Here is a 23,803-nt window from a genome sequence, read left to right on the forward strand (position 1 = left end):
GTTTTCATTAATGCAGCGTAAATACTTGTGATACAAAGTGATTATAATTATTCTACTTTGCAACACACCATCGATAAGAAATTGTTGGGACTAATATCTTACATTCCTGAAGAAGTTATTTCTGTAATAACCAAAGAAAAAACGTTAATATTTCAGGAATGAATACACTTACGGCAAAGCATTAAATCCTATTAACCCTAGTTTCTATAGCGTGCTTTATGAGCAGTTTTTGCTCTATTCAGAGCGCAATTTTTCTTAACATAAAAAGTACTACACCATTAATTTGAAGTATAAAGTAGTTCCTTTTAACTAGAAGTTCGCATTATACTTGTTTCATGCGAGCATTTAGGTCGCCCATTCGATTAAAGGCAAACAAAAAGCATTAATTTGTTCGCGTAAATGCTTTATTTGCATCAAGTTAGTTGAAGCTAGGGGTCGTACTAATTGGGAGTGGAACAGTGGCCTGCAGTCTAATATAATAATTGCATAAACGTGCGAAATGATACCTATTTTCGTATGGTATTTAATGTTACCACTAATGTCGATCATGGAAATGCTGAGCGGTTAATCATGACATGTGGCTGCATCGATCAGCTGACTTAAAACACAGGGTGTGAATAATTTTCCATAAGTATGCAAAGACCCTTTTCTGAGCAACATTATGCTTGCACTCCAATCGTTCTAATAGCAAAAAGTTTTTTTTATCAATAGAACACCTCCATTTTAGTATGACACCCGAGTTTTAACCGTTTTCTGGTCATAGTGTTCAAGTACCGATAGAGTATAGTTACACACAGTATTCCACAATTTTTTTTTTTTTAATAATCTTTGTACCGCAATGTTCAATGATTTCTTTAGTATCGTCATCGCAACAAACCCAAGAAAATACAAAACTTTGCAATTTAGATTGAGGTGCTATCTCTACTAATAAAAAGTTAACAATGGTGCGCACTTGATTTGGTACACCCAGTACACTACTTAAAGTTTTCAACTTGATGTATGACGAAATGGACGCGCCCTGACAGTTGCAAGGAAATGTGCAAATGTGCAGTGAATAATATTCAAAAAATCCTAGTTCATAAGATTTTTTTTCTAGATTCTAGTTCCATTGTTTCCATATTGGGAATAATTGCCCAGTTAATTGTTTGATTTTATATTTAATAATGCAGGTGGTTTGTCATTTTTTTCAAGTATCAAGACTTCGTAAATATCGTCTGATTTGTCACCAGTTCAAGTGAAACGACCTTTTCATTATCCCATTATACGACAGGAAACAGGTAATTAGTTTTGAAAATGCATTTGTTGGCACAGAATAATTACCTAGGTACCTGTTGGTTCCATCCTTCATACGAAAGTTAATGGTATGGCGCAAATCATATATCTCTTTCCGAAATTCGAGATCAAATGGAATATGGAAAGAAAAATCCTCAGAGACGCCATGCGCATAATGTAAGTATATATGGAGGAAATTATGGCATCGTATATGTTGTCCATAATGTCCAATAGAGTCTAATAGTATGCCGTTACAGTAACAATGTCTCCGATACACGACTATACGGTTCTTGTTGCATAAAACCGACGAGCATAAACCTGGTGTGGCTGTATGCAAAGTACACGCACGTAAAACTATATAAAAAATTGTTTAAAAAGAATACTAATTGTTCGTTGGGTAAAAACCAACAACAAAATGTATTCTACCCAAATGCAATTTTGCTGAAAGTGAAACAGTACGCGATTTCGTGATATTCCTGCGAAAATAAAATTAAAAAAATTCACATTCTAAAAATCTCTATCGTAAATCTGAGCAAAGCGTGCATTTTAAATGCAAATCAACTAATTATTTCGTTTTATGCCGTATTTCTCGGTCCCAATTTCCTTTCATATGTGATTCCAAATAAACACAGTAAAATGTTTTCTGCTTCTCTCGCTTCCAATTAAATTTAACATAATATACCATATATGCAGTAAAGTCCCAAATTTTAAACCATGTAGCACAGCGTGAGCATGCATAAATTATGATAAAAACAGTTAATTAAATGCCAAAATGCTACCGCCCAACGAACCTTGAGCAATAGATGTGCGGCAAAACAGTTTCAGCGATTAAATCTGATTCTCACACGTGTAAAACACTAAATCACTCGTGCTGTTAGTTTTGAGAACGTCGATATTTTGATTTACTTCATAGAATCCTGCGAGAATACGCAGTCCATTCAAGGTATCGCTTCCCTCGCTCTAACCTCGTTGCATTCTTAAAAGGTCCCAAAAGTAGGTCCCGGATCTCATCTCTTGGTTATTGGTACATGCTCATAATAATATGTGTGTTATAAAGTGAGCAAAAAATTAGCATCAAGTAAAACTGCTGTCAATATTATTGATGCCGCAGCCTAGATACCTGTACATAATATTCCTGCTCGTTAATAGGTAGGTGTGATGTTAAATTAAGACTTAACGCATATTATTAAATGAATGGCATAGCGACATCTGAATGATGACGAAGGGGCTTAGGATTAATGTAAAAAGTGTTTGCGAGTAATTTTTCACCAAGAAAAATATGCTGTACTTTATGAATGGTTATTATGTTGTCTCGGCTGTCGATCAATGGCACTGGGCGGGTATGAGAACGATGTCAAAGGCAAATAATACCATACATCTTCTTCGTGCGGAATATCCATCGTAGGCTGACGATTCGTGTGGCTACGGCAGTTTAAGAAATTTGCAACCCCTGAAAAGAACGTTTGTGATTGCGTATTTTCGAGAAAGATGGCTGTTTGGCGGGTCGTACTAGTCACACAAAAAAACTACAACGTGAATTGACACATGACAGCAGTATTAAACACCTGACAGTAAAAGAAACAATGACAACGAAGTTTTTTTACCTAGAAAGTCAGTCGTGCAGATTGTCCTTCCCTTTTCAGGCGGTCTGCTGACGAACGAACGGCAACATTTTCACCATTCTACGCTAGTGAAGTTACCTGTAATGATTTGAATTTGATTAAGAAAACTGTAACGTTATTTGTCAAAATGCGAAAATATGCTTATTATATGAAAATGCTAAAAAATGTTATTGTTCTGACTTGTGCATTATTTTAAAAAAATATTTATTTCTCATTAAACTAAACAGAATTTGAAAAAAAAGAGAAATTTTCGCTTCAAAAAAATCGAATTCATTAAAAAACAATATTATCTGCTTGATGCAATTTAATAAAAAATATTTGAATATTTTCTGTTAAGGGTAGTAAGAAAACTACCCTTATTTATAATCGATATTTATGAAACTGATGATAGACAAAGACCTTCATAGTATAACTATTACTTGCAATTTCATTATCTAAATCAGAAAAAAAATTAAATATCTCAATGAGATGACTCCTTTTGGGGCCATATCTCTGTAGCGGTGCTCCGTCGGACCAATGTTTATGGGAACTTTTTTTTATTTTTCGCCCTATTTTCACGTCTTTAAGTTTTGTATCGACTTTTCCAAACACCCTGTATAAGCAAATGAAGTGCATAATTTGTTGCAATATTATAATTCAAGTGATTAAAATGTATGCCGAATAACTATAATTGACCTTACTTTTTTCTGGATACTTTTTAGACAGACTATACATTTAAAATTAGTGGTAAATTGATGTATTTAATGATGAAATATGAATTACCACTAACAAGAAACAAAAAAAAACATTCCGACAACAAGTATTGAAAACAACTCAACAAAAGGTAAAACTGAGGGAAGAGAGTTCAATAACGACAATTGTTTTTAATTATTTTTATTTTAGCAAAAATCAGTGGCGCATCAAAAATATTGAAGTAAGTTGTAATTCATATTTCATTACAATGTCAACTCATAATGCATTAAATTTTCCATTGTTTCATTTGTCACACTGAAATAGTTTTGAATAAGTTTGCATTGAACCACATATTTTTCTTGCAATCAACGTCCCTTTGTAAACTATTTTTATATACCAAATTTCATTGAAATATCTCAAGCGGTTTCGGAAATATTCATTAATTTCATTTTTTTTCTAAAACTTTGCAGCTCTGTATTTTCGCAACGGAGCATTTTTGGAGAATAGTTTATATGACAAGCCGTCATTATTTTTTCATGTAGAATCCCACCTTAAAATGACCGCACATTATAAATGAACACCCTGTATAAATCGTGTTTTTTTTTCAGTTTTTACCGTAAAACCAGCAGGAATATCATAGCTCATACGTAACTTAAATAGGTAGCAAGAGAGTTTGTGAACTCAGGATGGGTTTCTAGCAATAAATTCGTTACATGAGAATAATTTTCCAATAAGTACATATGTATATTTGCCCAGCACAATCGAAATCCTTGAATTACGAATAGGTAAAATAAAAATTCCCGCAAGCCACAGCGCATTAATAACTTTCTTGACGTGAGATGTATATTAGGTTTCTTGTTAATAAAAGTTGAAGAACACCTGTCGGGCGTTAAGATTAATAAATTTTTGTTGGGTGAAAATGATTCAACATCATGCGATAATGATTTATACTTATTTCACTGAGTCCCCAAAAAATTGTTTCTCAATCTCCATACGCATGCTGTTGAAAATGAGATCATATTAGATAGCAACGCACATCTAATGCATTCCACAAATTCTCAGATAAATTAATTCTGAAGGAAGATATTAGTTTAATGGGATTTCTAGTACTAAAGCCAACGACTGCGTGCCGCGCCTTTCCTATTTAGGTTAAAAATATAAATGACACCTGTACCAGTGTGTAAACAATGAAATATTCAATAAACTCATAACCTGCAGTATTCCTGAGGCGATCTTAAAATTTATGTTCGTATTACTAGGTAATTATTCTATGGTCTTAGCCTTGCTCTAAAGAATTACGCGCAGTTATTATTCGTTATGTAATGAGAGGATATTGAAAGACTCGCAGTGTGAACTTGCAATGAAAAAAAAAAAAAAAACAGGAAACTCATCTTTTTAATTAGTATTCAGTGTTTTAATTAGTTATTGTAATCCTCATGGGGGCATAATAACATTTCACTTGCGTCTCATACATTGTAGGGGTTCCTTCTATTCAGTACGATCAACAATTTACTAAATTTACCTCATAGAGTTTGCATGTACAGGGTGGTCCAAATTCGAGGCGTATCACATTGGGATCTTGGTATCTGTAAGAGATACGAAGACGCTTACACTGGAGAAAGTTGCAGAATTTAGTATCTAAAGAAATGCGACTGAGTTCGGGAGAAGTCCGAATACCTCCGGAGGTATCTAAAAAAAGCCGAAATTTTGCCATTTCATTTTTATTTTTCCTGACTTTGCATGAAGAGATAATTCAAAACAAAGGTCACTTCATTACTAACGCTTTTTTAAGACCGCGTAACATGTTAATTTACATTTATTTACCAAAATTTGAAACTTTTGAATTATTGTCATTCCGTTTTAAACAATTTAATTAGATCTATAGTTTAACTCAACAACAACAAGACTGAGAAGAGGCTGCAATGAAGGCAAATCTCCTTTAAAAACGATACGTGGGAGAGGAGTGGATATATGACCTTTTTAAGAAGGTATTTTTATCATACCTACTGCATATTTCGGTGGTTGTTGTAAGTCATTATTCATAGGGCAAAATATAATTACAGAGGAGATGAAAAAATGCAGGTCTGTTAACGAATTTAAGTTGGTGATGGTTGTTCAAAGACGAAATGTCGGATGCCAAATTTCACAGCGTTATCTGGTAGGGACCAAAAAGTGGTAATACGGAAGCGACATTTGTTTTCAGATAATTTTTGAAAAAAAGTCAGGCAAAAAATGATATAACAAAATATCAGTTTCTTCTGGATATCTGCGGAAGTACTCGTGATTTGTCCGTGTTCGAAATGGCATTTTCTTTGGGCACTCAATTGTGCCACTTTCCCTAATTTAAGCGACCCCGTATCATTTATAGTTTCCAATATCTCAATGATACGCCTCAAATTTGGTCCACTCTGTAAGAAGATCACTGCTCTTCCCGGTCATGCGAGCAACAATCTCAACCACATTAGTCAAAACATCTTCCAATAATAAAATTACCAGTTTTAAAGAGAGTACAATAAAAAATTCGCACGAAATGGCATTTTAATTCCATGACTTGTTATAAAATCATGCAATTAGGAATACGTAAAACTCTTAGGTTATATTAAGCAGTTCAAAATTTATCCTTTCAAATCAGTTTTTAATTACACTTTAGAGCCATGAGATCAAGCAAAATTTTTGGATGTCTGCTTGTAGACGGGTGCTTATACCATGGATGACCAATATTTTTATCAGGACATTGTATTTTCTGATGATATGTCCACTTCAACTAATGATTCCGTTTCATCTTAGCACGTAAGGTACTGGAACCATCAGAATCTCTATTTTCGTATCGCTCGTAATCGACAATATTCGGGTCAAATGAACATATGATGGGCAATTTGTTACCATGGTATAATTTGACCATATTAAATATGTTATAACATTTTCTAAATGAAAGGCTGGACGATTTATGGATTAATTATCGCGAGAGATGTTACTTTCAACAAAATGGTTGCCTTGACCATTATGGGTGAATAATTGTGGAATGGTACAATCAGCAATTTAGAGAGAATTGAATGGGTTGAACTGATCTCGATTTATGGCCGTCGAGGAGCCCTGATTTGACTATGACAGATTTTTATCTTCGGGGCCGTTTGAAACAAATAGTTTAGGCAAAAGATCATTCTTCAGATGCAGCACATTTGCAAGAGAGGAATAGAGATGCTGTGGCATCTTTACTGAAGAGGTCGGAAAAAATTATAGTGAACTGGGTCGAAGACTTTAGCTGTGCGTTCAATGTGGTCAATGAATCCATTTTATTCGCAGTTTCCTCTTTTTTCTTGAAATATGATAACAAAAAGATTGACTACAGTTGCAAAATAAATGGACCTATTTTCTGGTATTTTTCTGTAAGTAAAAGGAAAATTGATAAGGTGAGAACTGATTTAATTGGTTTGAAAGAGGTAAACACTTTTATGAAGAACAAATTTATTTTATAAAACTGAAAAATAAGAATTTTTCTCTCCTTTGCAATCCCATCTGGCGTTTGTATACAATTTTTAAATTCAAAATTGTGACTTAATTGCGGTAACAGCAGTGGCGTACGCGCGTCGCAGTTTCGAGGTAATAACCAGGACAAAAAAAAACAAATAAATAATTATATAAAATTGGTGAGCTTTAAAACATTGTGGTACACCTACGACGTACTGCTTATAGTGAAATATAAGTTGGTCAGTCACACATGAAATTGCTTTACACAGTCAAGTACCATACTTACCCTTAGATCCGCTGCTGCCTGCGAACTAATAATTGAGTCGAAGAGATAAAAAAATCATATTTCTCTGTATGTAAAATATACAAATCATTACATAACAATGGGCAATTTTTTCTGCCAAAGCTTTTGTGTTGGGCGTCGCACTTGCCAAATCGTCTGGGACTTTTATTCTCTTGTGCCCTGCCTGTAACTTTTCGACTGTGATGCCACGTATTGTGCTGTATAATAATAACTCGTAATTATACCAATGTGAGTTGCCAAATTGTTATGGGAACAATGATGGAAGCAATGAAATGGTTATTATTGGTTAAGAGCGGCTCAATTGCCATTATTCTTTCTTCAATTTTCGCGTTCTCACGAGTTTGTCATAATGTCAATTGTAGTATAAAGAAAAAGGCTGTGGGCCATTTGATCAACAGCCGTTTGGTTCTGCCTTTGTGACGGTTCAGAAATTCCGGTTACTTCCGACGATAATTGAAAAAATCGAAATTTCCACAAGTGTTTTTTTTAAGCTATTTGAAACGATGTTTTAAAATGACATTCACCTCCTCATGGGCCCTTCAGCTCCTTCATCAGATGGCGTCATTTCATTTTGAACGTTGTGTTTCGGAATTTGAAAACCATCATCAACTTCACTTTTTTTATAAACGTCCTGAACTTGTTTGCATTGCTGGAAAGCCTTTAATTTACCGAATTAAATGATATAGTAGAAGCAAACGCAATATTGTAAAGTACATTTGTAATAAATTAAATAATGAAAAATTACCCAGGCGTAAGTTTTTTAAGGTTAGGTCTTTGTATCGTAGGTAAATTTTTAACAAAAAAGCGCCATCTATGCGTCCGCTCGGATACTTCTGGGACTATCCTCATACTACGCTGTTGGTTAGTTCCACAACAATTGTATTAAAAGAAATCGTTTTTCCCTCCAGGCTCTTCATTTCCTTTCTAATTGGCGTCTTCTCGAAGTAAAATCACACAGTAAATAACGAAACAAAACAGGAAAGATCAGAGAATGTCCACATAGTCTCGATGGATATGCAAAGCTTAAACATCCCCCGCGCCTCGCCTTCGCAAAGACCCGAAGGTAGAAACAAACATACCATTGACATTTCATGTGAAACCTTATATCCATCTAATGGTTCGCAGGCACAGATTAAACAAATGTTAATAAGTTAAAATCAACTACAGCAGCCGATCCCTCGACTGTCTGCCGTTTGATCAGACTTTACGTAACCAACCATCCTCGCAGAAGATGTTCCTCGAAAGCAGTTCATTATTCTCCATACACCCAGGGAATGTCATAGATTGCCCAATACCATGGTGCGGCACCTGATGCAGAGGAAGTTTCGCAGATTCAATGACGTTGGTTTAACGTTATTTTCTAGCATTCGTCACTTAAGAGTTTTTAGACACACCGAATATTTGTAACTATCGCATTACACGGAAGTAATAGGAAAATTTGCACATATTTTTGATCAAAAAATAAGTTGTATTAAGGAACCTTATTGATTTGTTTATATTTGCTTTCTCTCTATATGGTTTTATTTTTATTGTTTTCTAATTTGAAATTTCAAGTAATAAGTTTCAGCTGCAACTATAAATGTGTTTATTTTATGCATTTATTAATATTTATGTTCCTAGGAAGTGCCATATTTTATTGAGCATTGTTAAAGATTCATTTGTATTTTTTGTTCCAAGTAATGTTTAAATTAACCATAAATTCCATGAAAGAACCTATATATTAGCAGTTTTTCATTCTTTTAATTTTGGTTAAAAAAAAAGGACCTGGGTCAATCTGATCCCTGGTCAGGTATCACGTATACATATAAAGTGATGATCAGTAATTAAGGGTTAAACACTCACTGAATGCGTGATTTAACACACTGTGTGCTGATCTTTCTCGCAGCACCGCTGGTCCATACACGGAACTAATGAATACTTGCTATATGGACTGTTTGTGGGCACAAAATCGAAAACAAACCAATTCGTTATCAACAAACAAGTTTTTCCATTTTTAGCGTATAATTTAACTGAGTTTGTATTGTATTTTTTACCAAATTTACAATTGCGTTTCTCAAAACCAATCCACACCATTAAAATGTAGTTTTGAAAGACCTTTATTTGGAAGTGTCACATGATCCTTGTTCTAATTATAAAAAATCCGCCATTTTGCGCTATCGATGATCAATATCGATAAAAAAAGCAAACATCGGAAAATTATATTTTTTTCCCTATTTAATGCTGTTTTTAAATTTGAAGAAGAAGTAAAAAGTCAGGGGAGAGGACAATTTAGAGCCGCACACTATGTGAAACCCTGTGAAGAATATTCGTTTCAGTTGCTGAGGAATAGAAACTGCCGTTCCTCAGTCTATGGTTCTTAATAACGTTCGTGGAGAAATTTAAAAATACTTTTTCTATGTAATCTTGCGATATTTTTAAATACTTAGAGGTTAATTTATAATTAAGAAAGAACGGTTGCGCGAAAACTTTTTTACAGATTAATCTGGTTTTTCATTAATAAATAATGCAGCTCGAGCTTCATCCTTACAAGTTACACAAGAACAATTACAAAGTTATATTATGATTTTGTAACAAGTTGTATTTACGATAAGCTGCCAACTGACAAAAATATATGCGTTGTATACACCTGTAAATCAATCGAGATTTTTATACATTCTTTTAACGCAATAACCGTGTAGTACCGGTTCGTATGTGGGATATGCGTAATTTGTATGTGATGAAATCATGGTTAACATGTTAAAAAAATTATGTAAAAAAGTATGTCAAAAAAATTATCTTTACGGTTATTTAACTTGAATGTATATTTCAGCGAAGCACAGCTATATTAAATTTAGTAATCTTTAGGGTGAAACCCAACATTATTTCGTGTCTATATCAGATTGTTGCTAAATTGATTTATTCCTGTGGTCTTCAATTTTTAATGTAAGGAAATGCGGAAATAACGAGCATGTATTGATTAACCAAAAGCAAATAACAACTTTCAGCAGCTTCTATGTAGATACATAGAACTCGTTAAATTCAAGAGTACCGACCGAAGAAAATTCAGTTCGTATCGTCCAGAAATTCGATTTAATGCATGACTCTTAGCCGCCAAATTTTTAAGTTTTGTATCAATAAATGATTACTTTTGTAATTTAACATTAGTTGATGTGATAGAATATTGTTTTTGCGCCACTCTGTTTAATGCTACCCAAACCGAAATTAAATTACCTTTACTCAGCCCAACTTTGACTAGGCTGAGTCAAAAGTTCTCGTCATTTTTTTTATTATTAAAATTTTATAATACAGCACGAGCAACAGTGATTGAAATGTCCGCTTTATCGAAATATCGAACCTATCGTTGAGAGAATGTCAAAATTTCTTTCGTTCCTTGTCAAACAATAGTCATTAATCAGATGCGTACCAATCCTTATTTACTCAATTGTGTTTCTCAACGTTAACTTGCAATTGCTTTTTTGTTAAAACGTAAGTCAATTTGCAATTAAATGTTTCGTAAAACTCTAACTTAAAAAGTTTACATCTTCACAGAAATTTGCATTTAAGCCGAGAACAAGAAACTTTTCCAATTAAAGCGTATTTCCGAAATGGGCAAAACAATGCCAACAATAATGATTATTTATTTCCCTGCAAATTGATTTCTTTTTTAAGTGAAAATAGATACTTCCTAAAAGGTCAAAAATGTAGCAAGTACGCCACTGGAACCCAGGTAATGAACATTTTAATTCGTGACTTTCAGAATTCGTGGAAAAAATGATTGACGCCGAATTGTAGTAGAGGACGGCACACTTCAATCATCGTTGCTCCTATTGTAAAATCCTATGGTTTCCGCCTATGTGTCACGTGTCATTTGAAAGATAATTTCAAACAAATTTATGTTTTGTACTGAATTTGGTTAGTGAAATTGTTTTTGGTATAAAAATGGCTGCCGAAAAAATTAATCTTTGATTGATGACGCATTACTGAAAAAAGGCCCAAATGCTACTGACGTTGCAAGGATCGTTTGTGAAGTTGAAGCTGAGAATATTGTGAGTGCTACGGATAAGTTCCAACGCTTCGCATCTGTTGATATAAATATGGAAGATAAAGCTAGAAGCGGAAAACCAACGGTTATACATCCAAATGGCCTACGTGCCGTCTAGCGAGAACCGCCTCACGGTACTGTCGGGAAATTCTTAGAACCTGTGGACCTTCTCAACGAACCATCCAACCTTCACTTATTTCAAATTAGTTTCACATGCAAACATCCGAGAGAAGATCTCCCTGCAAAATCTTTTAGACGATCGTTTTTGGAGGCATATCGTAACTTCTAGGGAAAAATGGGAAATATTTCGTAACTCTTTTCAAAAAAACACAACGGAACGAAAATCAGAACCACAAATCTACAAGAACTCTTTGGAAAAAATTATTCGTTTGGTAGAATTTCGAAGAAATGGTGCATTTTTAAATGGTACTAGAGGAAAGTGCTGTCACCGCCGACCTTCATTGTTAACACCTAGTATATGATATTTTGACAAAAAAATATTCAGTTTTGATAAACAGAAATCGCGTACTTTCCAACTAAATAATGCTTCATGTTATCGTGCACGTCGGGCCCAGAACAAGTTCCAGGGACTGGATGGGATAGAAATTTTACGTCATCAAGCTAACAGCCCTTTCAACTATGGTTTGTTTCGGCCAATGTAGCATTTCTTTAAAGGTACAAAATTCCAAAACGTAGAAAATGTCGAAATTGTACGTCACGACTTTTTTTGCATAAAAAAAAACCCGCATGATATCGTAACCAAATTTTGAAAACCATCCGAAAGGTGAGAAAAAGTTGTAGAAAGTGATGGATTATACTTTGAAAAATAATATTCTTTTTCGCTTGGAGTTTTCTTAACAATTTCACATAAACATTTTTATTGTAAAATTGGCAAGAACTTTAGTCTTAACATATTTTGATTAATGTTCAGTTTTTACCCTCTTTATAAGAAGTTTATTCTATTTCAGGTATGTACAAACAGGCAGTCCATAAGAGGCAGCATTATTACTAAAATGTGTAAGTGAGGAGACAAATTATACTTGATTATAACTATAAATAAGGTATTTTACTGTTTTGTTTTCACTTGACGACACTTTTCATCTAAACTGATTTAACGTGATTTAATCAAATACGGCATTAACCTGTCCAATCAATCTTTTAAGATTCTCCAGACAGCCTGTTTTCTTCTTCATGAAAATCGGGGTCTGTATAATCGTAATGACCATAAAGCTGAACACACTTCTTTGATTTTGATTGACTATGCCGTCGGAGAAAGTGTTGCCAACCCATTAGTTAAGATCATTAATGAATTTCCAATAAACTAAATGTTAATACAGGTGTTACCTTTGTTCGGGCGCAGTTTCGGCATTACACTGTCCAAATTTGGCCGAGCTGCATGCTTAAAGTGAATTAAAGTTGTTTGTTCCTTCATTTGTCACAACCGATAAATCAAATCGCAAATTTTTTGGTCTTCATGTAATCTACGGCGTTGCTCAACTCTCAGAAAACATAATTCTGAATCATTGCGATGGAGTGAATAACAATGGTATAGCATTATTCTCTAAAGGTGCAAACATGGCTGTTTTTGTGAAGCAGTTGTAAATAAATCTCCTGAATTATAGCGCGAAAAATAAGAAAATGTGATTACATGATTTATGTTCTTCTATTATTGTTATAATTTGTTTGGAATTATGAAAAATATGGGTCCAATTTACCTGCCATAATTCTAACTTTATCGGTGTCTACCTCCAGTAATCGCAACAATTAAAAAGATATTACCAGACAACTGCTTTTGTTTGGGCTCAGGTTAGACAAGTTTTTGTTATGAAGATTAATTGTCAGTGGATACCCCGAGATTAAAAATGTAATATACGGGGTGTTCCCAATGCAGCACGCTCGAAGCCGCTCGAATTAGAAAATAAGTTTTTGCAGTGCATTATCATGCAATTTACGGTGGTGGCGTTGCCAAATTAATATCGGTTTTTGACTAATTAAGAAAATTGTTCAAATATTCGTATACTGACTTTATTGCAATTAAATGTCTGCCAGAAAATTTTCAATACAAGCCGAAAACTAACCCGAACTAACCGCCGCAAAATTGGAATCGATCTTATGAGGCTCCAAGGGAATCTAATAAGTTAAGTTTTGACATATTTTCGTTTACAAAAAGGTTTCCATAACTCCGAAATAGGCCTCTGAAGTTGCATGATTTCAAATAGAATTCCTCAATTTTCTGTGACCAGAACTCAAATATGTATAACTTTTGTTAACATTATCCTATCTTTATAGCCATTTCTAAGTTCCCGAAAATTGACCCTTTTTGGTCTCTAAAAGTTGAAGAAGTACCGATGACAAATGTTACGGGATGCCCGTTGACGTTCAGTGCCATTTCGACATTTTTCATGACTACCGATGACTGTATTATCACTTTGTTTTCGGAATCGTACGTTAATTCTGAAGTATTTTTCGTTAATGTTATGTTTTAATTAATAAGTAAATGGATGGAAATTTGAGTATTTGTTGTGAATACTTAATTTGCATAAATATAAAATAATTAAACACTGGATTAATGCATCATTTTCAATTCAATCTCTGTTCAAAACAAGAAAATATTTCTCGATTGGTTCGCGTTTCTTCATTTTACGACAAGAAAGCAACTGCTGTATCTCTGTATTATTAAGCTGATGCGAAAAAAATTCTTTCTTTAGCGACTTCTACAAAGTCATCCAAGAGGTCACACCACGTTTATCTTGTATGGAAATTTTCACTAACCCAGTCAGCAATTTTTTAGCGAAAATGAATAGGTATATATCGCCCCAAGCAAGGACCTGAAAAATCTCCTCCAAGCCTTTTATCCATTTATAGGCCGAGTAAGAACCAATGCCTTCAGATCGTTTAACGCAATCATCTGCATCATGATTACCGATTGCGAAATCACGGTTAGTCGCTTTCAAAAGGTGGCTGTAGATCGATCGCGCTGGGCTACGCTGCGCTGGTAAAATCTGCTGTGCGCTGAGCGACGCGTTAGATTGGAATGGTAATCTGCGCCGAAGCGCGCCAAATTGCACGATTCTGCAACAAGTGCGAACGCGTCCAACAAGTGTCGCTACTTCAAAGAAAAATTTTTACTTTTTGCGTTAGTCGACGCCACTCTGCGTCAAACTGCTTGGTTCAGCCTGATATTTTAAAGAGCTGCGCAGTTCAGCCCAGCGCGGTCTGGAGCCGCCGAAAGAAGAAACTTGAGAATACGCATGCTCGCTGTCATTACCGCTGTCACTAACTTGTTCTTCGTCGTTTTATTCACTTTCGTCGTCGCTCCATTCGTTTTTACTGTCGTCCACCACACTTGCCAACGGCAAACCGCCCTAATTAATTCGTCAAAGGGCTTGTTACAGTATATCAACAGAACGTTTGCGAGACTTATTATATTTCATATGTTACAGTTCTTTTTTACCGAGTCCCTTTATTATTGTAACCCTCAGAAAAAGAACTTAAGTGAAACCTGAAAGTTCCCTGAGTCTTTTGCGAGTGCGATCTTTTTTTGAAGAATATCCAGAAGTGGTAATTTTTTATGTATTTAAACGATTTCGTAATTCTCATTGTCTCCTAAATAGCTACAGTAGGCAAGCCTAAGCAAAACATCCTTGTGTTTCCACCCTCCCTGTGTTTCCGTTTTGTTCAAATCTAGTACGTTTTCATTGTTGATGATTCTGTAAAGCGCCCGAATAAAATTAGACGAAAAATCGAAATCTTTTACTTCATATATGACCAGGAATGCAACAAAATAGCAGGATAACAAATGGTCCTACTCCCACGAAACCTTTCCAATGTGTTCCATAATCGCTGAATAATTTATTACAAGATGCAAATGCACTCAGTCTACTTCGTTTTGCTTTAGTTTCGTCGATGATTTGGTTTCGCTTGAAATTCGATACATTATACACATCCTTAGCTCTCTTTGAAATTTGAATAATGTGCTATTGGTGATAAATGTTGCAGGCTCATATCTATGGAAATTTGTGCTAAACATCACTCACGTTTATTACCATAAATAATAATGGTAATCTGTTGCAATCTTCTATTATTACTGAAACAGGATTTTTAGTTTCAACATACGAACTCGTGAAAATTTGTAGTGTCCTCCGATTATCGTGACCAATAAATCGATTCAATTCAGAAAATTAAAGGCAAATATTTTGCAATATCATTAGCGAGTCACTTTGTGTCGAGGATTATTACAATGTCCTTCAATTGTGTTCGGCGGTACTGTTGACCCCACCCTTAAATTGTACACCCACGCACATTCTTTCCTTTTTTCAAAGTTTCACCTATACCAGGAGGTCTTCACATAATGAAAAAAACCTTCATCCACATATTCATTCTTCAGCAATATGGTAATTTAGCAAAATTACTCCTACAGGAAGGTTTGCAGTGTTCGATGTACATACATACGTATATGGTATCAAATTTTAATTATATTTTCGAATTTTATCTATAGCTCCGACAGTATTTCAGACATTTATTTCAATTTTTTTGGCATCAGAGTATTCATTAAGTTTAACTCGAATAGACGGATAAAATAGTAGTTATAATTTACAGGACGTATACGTTTCCTGGAGTCACATACACTTTTACGTCTCTTAAATTGCTTGCAATAGTCACTGACCGTTTTTTTTTTCATAAAATCGAGTTCATTGTTCAATTTAAGAACTTTTTCGTCCTCTTAATTTTTCGGTACAGCTCTTTTTAGCGTTATTTCGAAAATAACGGCACAAAACACCGGTTTTCACTTTGTTTTCATTAGAATGCTTGAAGATTCAGTATTAACGCACAATATGTATAAGTGAAACATTATGTTAATAGAAAAATAGCGTGCATTGCCCGACATTTTTGCACATATGTAAGTCTAAAACGGTGGTAGTGGTAGTATAAGGTGTTTCCTAAACATGCGTCACACGTTTAATTTAGTTCTCTCAAGGAAATCATTCTTATAAAGACGATTAAACTTGCACTACATATTATTAACAGTGTAACTCTTATATAGTTATTATATTCCAAGAGTGGAGTGCGCTTTAACACTAATTATATGATTGTGATAAGTAGCAGAGTTTTACACCTTGAATCTGAGATTGCCCTTTACTCAATATAAAACCGACGAAAAAATGCATAAAACGGTCGGATAGTAAACCGGTCCCTCCTCTTTAATAACCTAATCTGGTTCACGATATTAACTAACCTTTTGAAGCAATTACAAAAAATTAAAAAGTTCACAGAAGAAAATAAGCACCTACGTCCATCAGTCTGAGTTCCAATTTAATAGAAATTAAACGTTCGCATACTTTTATTCGTTTTTAGACTAGCACATTTTTACACAGAAGAAGGGTTTAAAAGTCCAACACGATGTATTCAGTTCGTGTTTAACTCAATTTAACTCAAATCCGCTACACTATAATATTTCGTGCCCTCTCATGCTAATGCCTAAGTTGCGAGCCACCCAGCAGCGTATGAGGCTAATTGCTATGGGTCCATGGCAGAGTTATTAATTATCGGTAAAGCCGAAGATTAATGCTATTTGCCATGAGGTTGTACTATAACCAGTGGGGAATAGAGACATTTCTTAACGTTCTAAAGAAAATGGTTCATGGAGGTATACCAGAAAGCAAGCTGACGTTTGTATTAAGTATTTTGGTATTCAGACGTCACTTATCGCAAAAAAGACAAAAAAAAATGTATTTTTATGAAGTTTTTTTGCCGTACTATAAACTCTTAAAAGATCTAATTTTAGGTCGCACTGTATATATAGGATCTTCTTTGCTACGTCAATTTGACGTTATTTCCTAGTCCGCGTATATAACGTTAGTGGTTAATCTAAAGGAAAACACGTGCTTAATTGTTTTCTAGATAGAAATATGGTTTTTATAGATTATTGGCATAATATTCATGGGGTGTGTAAATTAAATAAAAAATCTCTTCGTTGCCTTTTCACGGGTAAATATATTTGATTGACAAAATGCATCGAGAAAATTATATATAAATGTCGTTCACGCACTTCCCTAAAATTCGCAAACGTTCCTGCAAGACTCAGCGCTCAGGCAGCTCAGACCCCCAACCAATCCTCCACATCGCCTCGCAAACTTTCCTCGATTGTAGTCGTTCTAGTCTCTACTTCACAGCCTCGACCTCTTTTACAAGTGGTCGTCTTCAAAATCGTCATTGATGATATAATCATTTGCTTACTAAGTTCAGTTACCTCCTTCAAGATGTTCTTTAAGCTGTTTATAGGTTGAACCTGCTCGTGAATTAGACTTTCCAAATTCGTTCATTGTTCGGTGGTAGTCTCCAATTACTAACGAAGGTTTAGCACTTTATTTTGTCTTGTTGCAATCGATTCGAGTATTTTATTCTCGGCCTCTGTTATATCATACCACATGGTGTTTTTAGTCTTAATGTTTTTTTTTGTAATTTTATTAGTTCCTCGAGTGGCAGAGTTTCGTCATCTTTTTCGAATCTAATAACCTCCAACTTTTCATTTTTATTCTAGTTCATCCTCCGAAGGCCAGTGAAGAACATTTGCTTAATTATGAGAACTTGAATTGAAACTGATAGAATATATCGACGTTGTGAGATTACAATACTCATTTATGTCAATTATTTGTTTTTCTCTTCCACCTAATCGCATTTGCGGTCGTTCGTGTTTTCTTACGACATATCTAATTAGACCTAACGCTATAGTCGTATTGCGTACGCTCTCGTCACTTAGATTATAGTAATTTTTTCCAACTGTACTCACTTATTTCTTCAGCTTTGTTTTCCGATTACCCGGTATTTATCGTAGAATTGTAGTGGATAAGAGAAATGTTTTTTAACTGTTTTGCGAATAACTTCCTGGTAAAACGATTCAAACAGTACTGTTAGGTGTCAATGGAAGAAATTATGTTTACTTAGGTGCTCACTGACTGTGGTGGTTCAATTGAATTATTGAAAGGAATGGCGAGCTTATTCGATTAAAATAGTTTAAAGCGTGAAGTTCGTGACTCATTTCATCGAGGTTTTTTGTCTTTGGATTTTTGCTCAATGGATTTTTCTTGTGATGCACAAGTAGCATCATGTCCAAATTAATTACATATAAGTATAATAGAGAATCTGTGAAGGTGCAGTGAAGCATGCAATGGTATCTATAGGACCGACGACAGTTAGACGTCTAATAACAAAATGTTGATTGATAGTGTTGCGAATTTCCACGGCTCGAATAAAAAAATCGCTTTCATTTACCTTCGTTAATAACTTTTAAAATTTTTTATTTATAGTGTGTCTTACGAATATAAAATATCCATGCAAACAAACGTAAAACACCTGACGTTCAAGATGAGAGTGTTGAAAAGGACCGTAGTCAGCCCACTACCACACTAAAATAGTTTTTTAAACATGTTCGAAAGGTAATGGACAGTAGAATTCGGCCATGTCGAGTGTACTTCGAAAATGCCGACGTTCTCTATATTCAACAGTTAAAATTTTAGTTTATATCCGGTTATGCGCGCGCGCTAAACGCTCGCCCATTCAAAATGAAAAAGAAATACAACCCTGTAAAAAGTCGTTCTTGTGCCAGTTGACACAACCGACCAATCAGCGGCGGCGACCAAGCTAACGATGACTGGTTTGGTTTGTTTACACGGATATTTCATATTTGTTAGGCATAGCATAAATCTAAATCATATTTCCATTAGTGGCAGAGAATTGCACTCGAGTGAAGAAAACCTATGAAAACCATGAAAAAAACAATATTCTTCCCAGCAACCAGAGGACGGTAGGACTCTCAGGGACTATCAATTTTTTTTTTCATTTACCATTGACTCCAAACGGCTAGTATCAGTAGCATACCACAAGATTGTGGTATCATTGGCAATCGTAGCAATACGGTGAACACGTCGCTACTAGACTGGCGAGATAGGTAATTTATTTAGACTAGAAACAGTAAAGGCCCAAAACCGAACTCTGAAGCAGACTGACCCTGAGAGACCATTCACACCTACAGATATCAAGATATGAACCAAACCAGTTCAGGAACACCCCTGTAAAACCATCTACCATATTTCAAGTTTCTGCGGCTTATTTCATGATTGATACTATCAAAGGCCTCTGTAAGATCATAAAACACAGCCGCGCAGACCTTACCGTTGCTCAGAACGGTGTAAATGTTGCACATTAATTCGTTGCTATTAAGACCTGAGAACAATTTCAAGCTTACAAGATACTCAAATATTTTTAGTAGCGTGGGAAGAGCAGCTATGACGTAATAATTGTATATCTTTTCCCGATCTTTATCCTTAAATTTTGAAATAACAGAAGTTTTCCTGGAAAGTCAGGAAATTATCTATTGGACACAACAAATAAAGCTACGAATAGGGTCAAAGACAGTTCATCCCACCCGGTTTCTTGCTTGCTCTTAAACAAGTCATTTTTAGATATATTTCTGAGCGCTAGGGGCAAAAAAACATGTTTCGATGCACGTTATTTGTCGGAAATAGGATGCAGCATCTGGCCCTTCTTCCAAACACCGAGACGAAGAGAAAATTTTCAAAGTGACCATATTCTTTCAACGGCCAACCATAAGAACTCCCACCGAGTGCGCCACCGGCAAACCAAAGCTAAAGACATTAGGGCAAGCGAGAGGCCTATCTCTGTCAAAGAAAACGAAACTAAGCTAATTAATGCAAATTGCCGGCATAGCAGATTCCTGTCTTATCAGATCGGCAATGGGACATTAATTTGTGAAACAATGTTGCAATAGTATGCGCATGGGGGATAGCTCTTGCTTTGCCACTTGAGTCTAACCCAGTTAATAAGAAAATAATGCAAAACTGGCAACATGAAAACAGGAGCACATTATATGATTTCGGACTAAAAGGTTTTTTATCACGCTGCAAGTGACAACCAGCGCAACAATGTCAAGCATTGTGAAAAAAAGTGCTTTAGAACAAACTAGCTTGAATTAGAAATAATATATTCTAGAAATTCTGAATGAAAAAAGTAAACATTATAAATATACTGAGCTTAAACTGAAAAGTGATTAACATGGGAGTTAGTTTAAATTTCGAAAAAAACCTCAATTTTGTAATAACAATCTTAAGTTGATTCGTGATGGCTCCAGGAGGTCTACGACAAGTTCCCACTTGGTGGAACTGTTATTATATACTCTCTGCTGCTGTCGATGCTCTTCTTCTTGCTTTTGGTCAAGATTAGACATGACACGGAGGTTCGTGTTCCGTAAATGGATACAATTTGTAATTTACCGTCGAAAGAGAGCAGTTGACAAGACAAATTAATGTTAATATAATGATATTTCACTTTTAATTTTTACTTCTGCGAGCTGGGTCTTTATGGGCTTGTTAATCTTGCGTTGAGACATTATCCGCGTTTGTTACGCCCTATGTAATAAACAGGTCATTTGCCAGACAGTTGGATAAATAAGTCGTCTGAAATCACTCCGTAAGTTTAAGAAACTTGTCAGTTTTCAGAATTTACGAGAATAAAGCCTTGAAATATTGCTTTGTTAAAATAAGGGCCGAAATGTCTTGACAGCGACTAAATTTACCAAACAAGTGAGAGGAACAATGCCATCAAAGCTACCAAGAAGAAGTAGTAATACTGAAGTGACAACAAAAGGCGTTAAGTCCTGTGATTAAATCCGAAAAATGTCCTTTTCGCTTATCCCACCCCTTCCACTTCACAAGTAGCATCCAGTTCCATATAAGAGAGGAAAACTCCTCTTAGAGGAAAAGGGCAGCTCTAAGAACCCTGTACCTAAGGTAGGTCTCCAGTGGTTGTAGATCCGGCTATTCTCCATTTCGAGGAAATCTTTACGAGTTTTTCTAAGTTTAGTCTGCAATGGCCTGCGGGGTCTCCTATGACGTCCTGATTGGCAATCCCGATGCTTTGTTTTGTTTGGGCAAGTATTCTTCACTGGTCTGGTCATCTGGTCCACTGTACCTCATTTCCCTTTGCTATAATATTTCTCATGTCCATGTCTCGATCGCCCAGCACATACTCCAGCGCTAACTCCCTATTAACCTAGTCATGGTTTGATTTCATCGGGCTTGATCGAGAATCCTTTCCGCTCAACTGATCGGATCGTTGGTTTCTTTCGAAGCCCCTGGGACCCGAAGCCAAACCAAAAGATGAGACTGTTTAAGACTCTCTTGAATTTGAAGCTGAAGAGCGTCTTTGCATTTCTGGACAAGTTTTCGACTCATCTTGCTTCTTCAGATAGCTCGTAAGACTGTTCGTTCGTCGAAGTAAATTTAAATCTTCTATGCATAGGTACTATTTCCTCTTCTAACAGTGAGATTGTCATTTTCCGTGGAATCACCCTTTGAATGATCGGTTTTTCCTCGTGTTTGCTTCAACTCTTCACAGGCCCCAATTCTCCTATGGGAACCTACTGCTTCCTTCTTGATGCAGGTTGAGAGCTCCCGCAACTCTAACAAAGGTGGTTGGGCGACGTTTCCGGTGCAGCCATGAATTCACCACCAGGCAACTACATGGAAAAAATGCAGGTGGTTCCATGTAGAAAAATGATAGTTTATGACACTCAACTTTTTTGGAACACCCTGCAGGGTTGTCACTAATTTATATATACGTCCCTTCATATACATTCACATCATTGATTTTATTCTGAAATCACAAATAAACTCAACGGAGTCCGAGGCGCTTCTAATTGGACACCCTGTATACGTCGATGCCACACCTAACTCCCAGGTCCAATTTAAAGTTAGGTATACAATTGAGACTTGTTTTAATAAATTCATTGTGGAACCATCATGTAACCTGTTAGGAACCATTAGGGTATTTGCATAGGAATCAAGCGTTTCTTGCTGTCGAGGAAAGTTATGTTTCAAAATTACCAACACAATGACAATTTTGGCTGTAGGATTAACAAATGAAAGTACCGACATTTCTACGTTGAAGATACCGTCCATGAAAGTGGAAAAACACGGGAATAATGTACTTTTATTTCCTCGTATCTATGGAAATTGACGTCTTGCCAATGTTATCAGGCCACCGTTAGTCAGCTAGCGTGGGTTAAATATAACAGATAATTGAAAAACCGACTCTTATTAAATCGAAGGACCTGAAAACCGCTGTTAGGGGTTACATCACTTTGACCCTAATATTCGAAACATATAATTCTTAATTAATTAGCTCACAGTAAACGGTCATCACGGAATAATAAAATTTCATGTTATAGCCGCATACAGCCATAAAGGAACGTTTATTTCAAAATTGTTTTTATAGCCCCCAGAATAGCCATAACTCGTAGTGCGTCCATGAATCTCGCGTATCTGCTGCCACGTCCTTTGGGGAAATTAAAACGTGGTCATAATATCGTTCCGCTCAATTATAATGCAATAAACTTAATTGTAATTACAGTTATCACTGCTAATAATAGATGCCCTAAACCCCTATTTTGATAGACCAACATTCGATAAGTTAAATCAACGGATTAGCTATAAACAATAACCTGCAAGCTATAAACTCACCCAATTTGCCAATATCCACGGGTTTTCCTTGGCCCAATGACCTCCTAAGGTACTGCAGGTTCTTTTTTCGACATGTCTTAACACAGTTTACAGTACACAAGTCAGTCTAGACCTTTTGTGTGGTTTTTTCTTATTATAGCTAACTGGCGTACTAACGGTGCACCTTGCCAAGACATCTTCCGCCATACTTCCTACGTGACTCTTTTTTATGATTCGGAAATAGAACTGGTATAATAGAAACCCCAAAGATACACTTTAACAAAATGGATTTTTGTTATTAAGACCTTCATTACATCGCTTCAAAAGTGAAATTGTACCTTTTCTAATTGAGCGTCCATGGATAATATCGAAAGCTTCCTCAGCCGCTTTTCAAAGAGCTTCTAGTGGTTCTTATTTTTTTCTGTAAACTTCGTTTTTCATTGGTTGCCATAGAAGACGGAAGGCTTTTTGCGGATCTGCATTGTTATTAATAATTGATTAGGTAATTAACAAATAATTGTCCATAAATAGGTATTAGCTTTTTCGAAAATTCCTATTGTTCCTATTGTAGCGACTTGATTAGGGTATATCTTCTTTGAGCAAAAATACCGCGCGAATACGTTTATTCGCCCAAAAGGGGTTTACTGTCACAAACAAAAAAGCTTGAAGGGCTTAAACAAGTACCTAATGCATGTGTGGCGCCCCCTATGATTTACATAAATTTTGTTTGTGGATATGAATTCCTCCTGTCGTTTGATAATTATGGTGAAAAATCGAATTTTGCAATTCAATTTTGCCACCCTGTAGCTTGGTTATCATCAACTTTTGGACCAAGGCAAATACATATGTTAAATCGTTTTATATTGATCTCAGCTAGCTATCGCTGAGCTTTGTAAAGACCTTTGAGAGACACCCAGTACATTAAAAT

The 23,803-nt window shown here is 35.5% G+C and overlaps 1 protein-coding gene and 1 long non-coding RNA gene across 3 annotated transcripts in view; one reads left to right on the forward strand and one right to left on the reverse strand.

Annotated features, from left to right (window-relative positions):
- osp (outspread) overlaps positions 1-23,803 on the forward strand; it is a 141,167-nt gene that overhangs the window by 67,636 nt on the left and 49,728 nt on the right. The window lies entirely within an intron of this gene.
- LOC136341151 (uncharacterized) lies at positions 2,220-7,439 on the reverse strand. The gene is made up of 3 exons (XR_010732447.1): positions 7,321-7,439; positions 2,877-2,972; positions 2,220-2,722 (listed from the first exon to the last, which is right to left on the reverse strand). It is a non-coding gene; the product is annotated as an uncharacterized lncRNA (long non-coding RNA).

The sequence above is a fragment of the Euwallacea fornicatus genome, chromosome 9, assembly GCF_040115645.1.
Source record: "Euwallacea fornicatus isolate EFF26 chromosome 9, ASM4011564v1, whole genome shotgun sequence".
Lineage (NCBI taxonomy): Eukaryota > Metazoa > Arthropoda > Insecta > Coleoptera > Curculionidae > Euwallacea > Euwallacea fornicatus.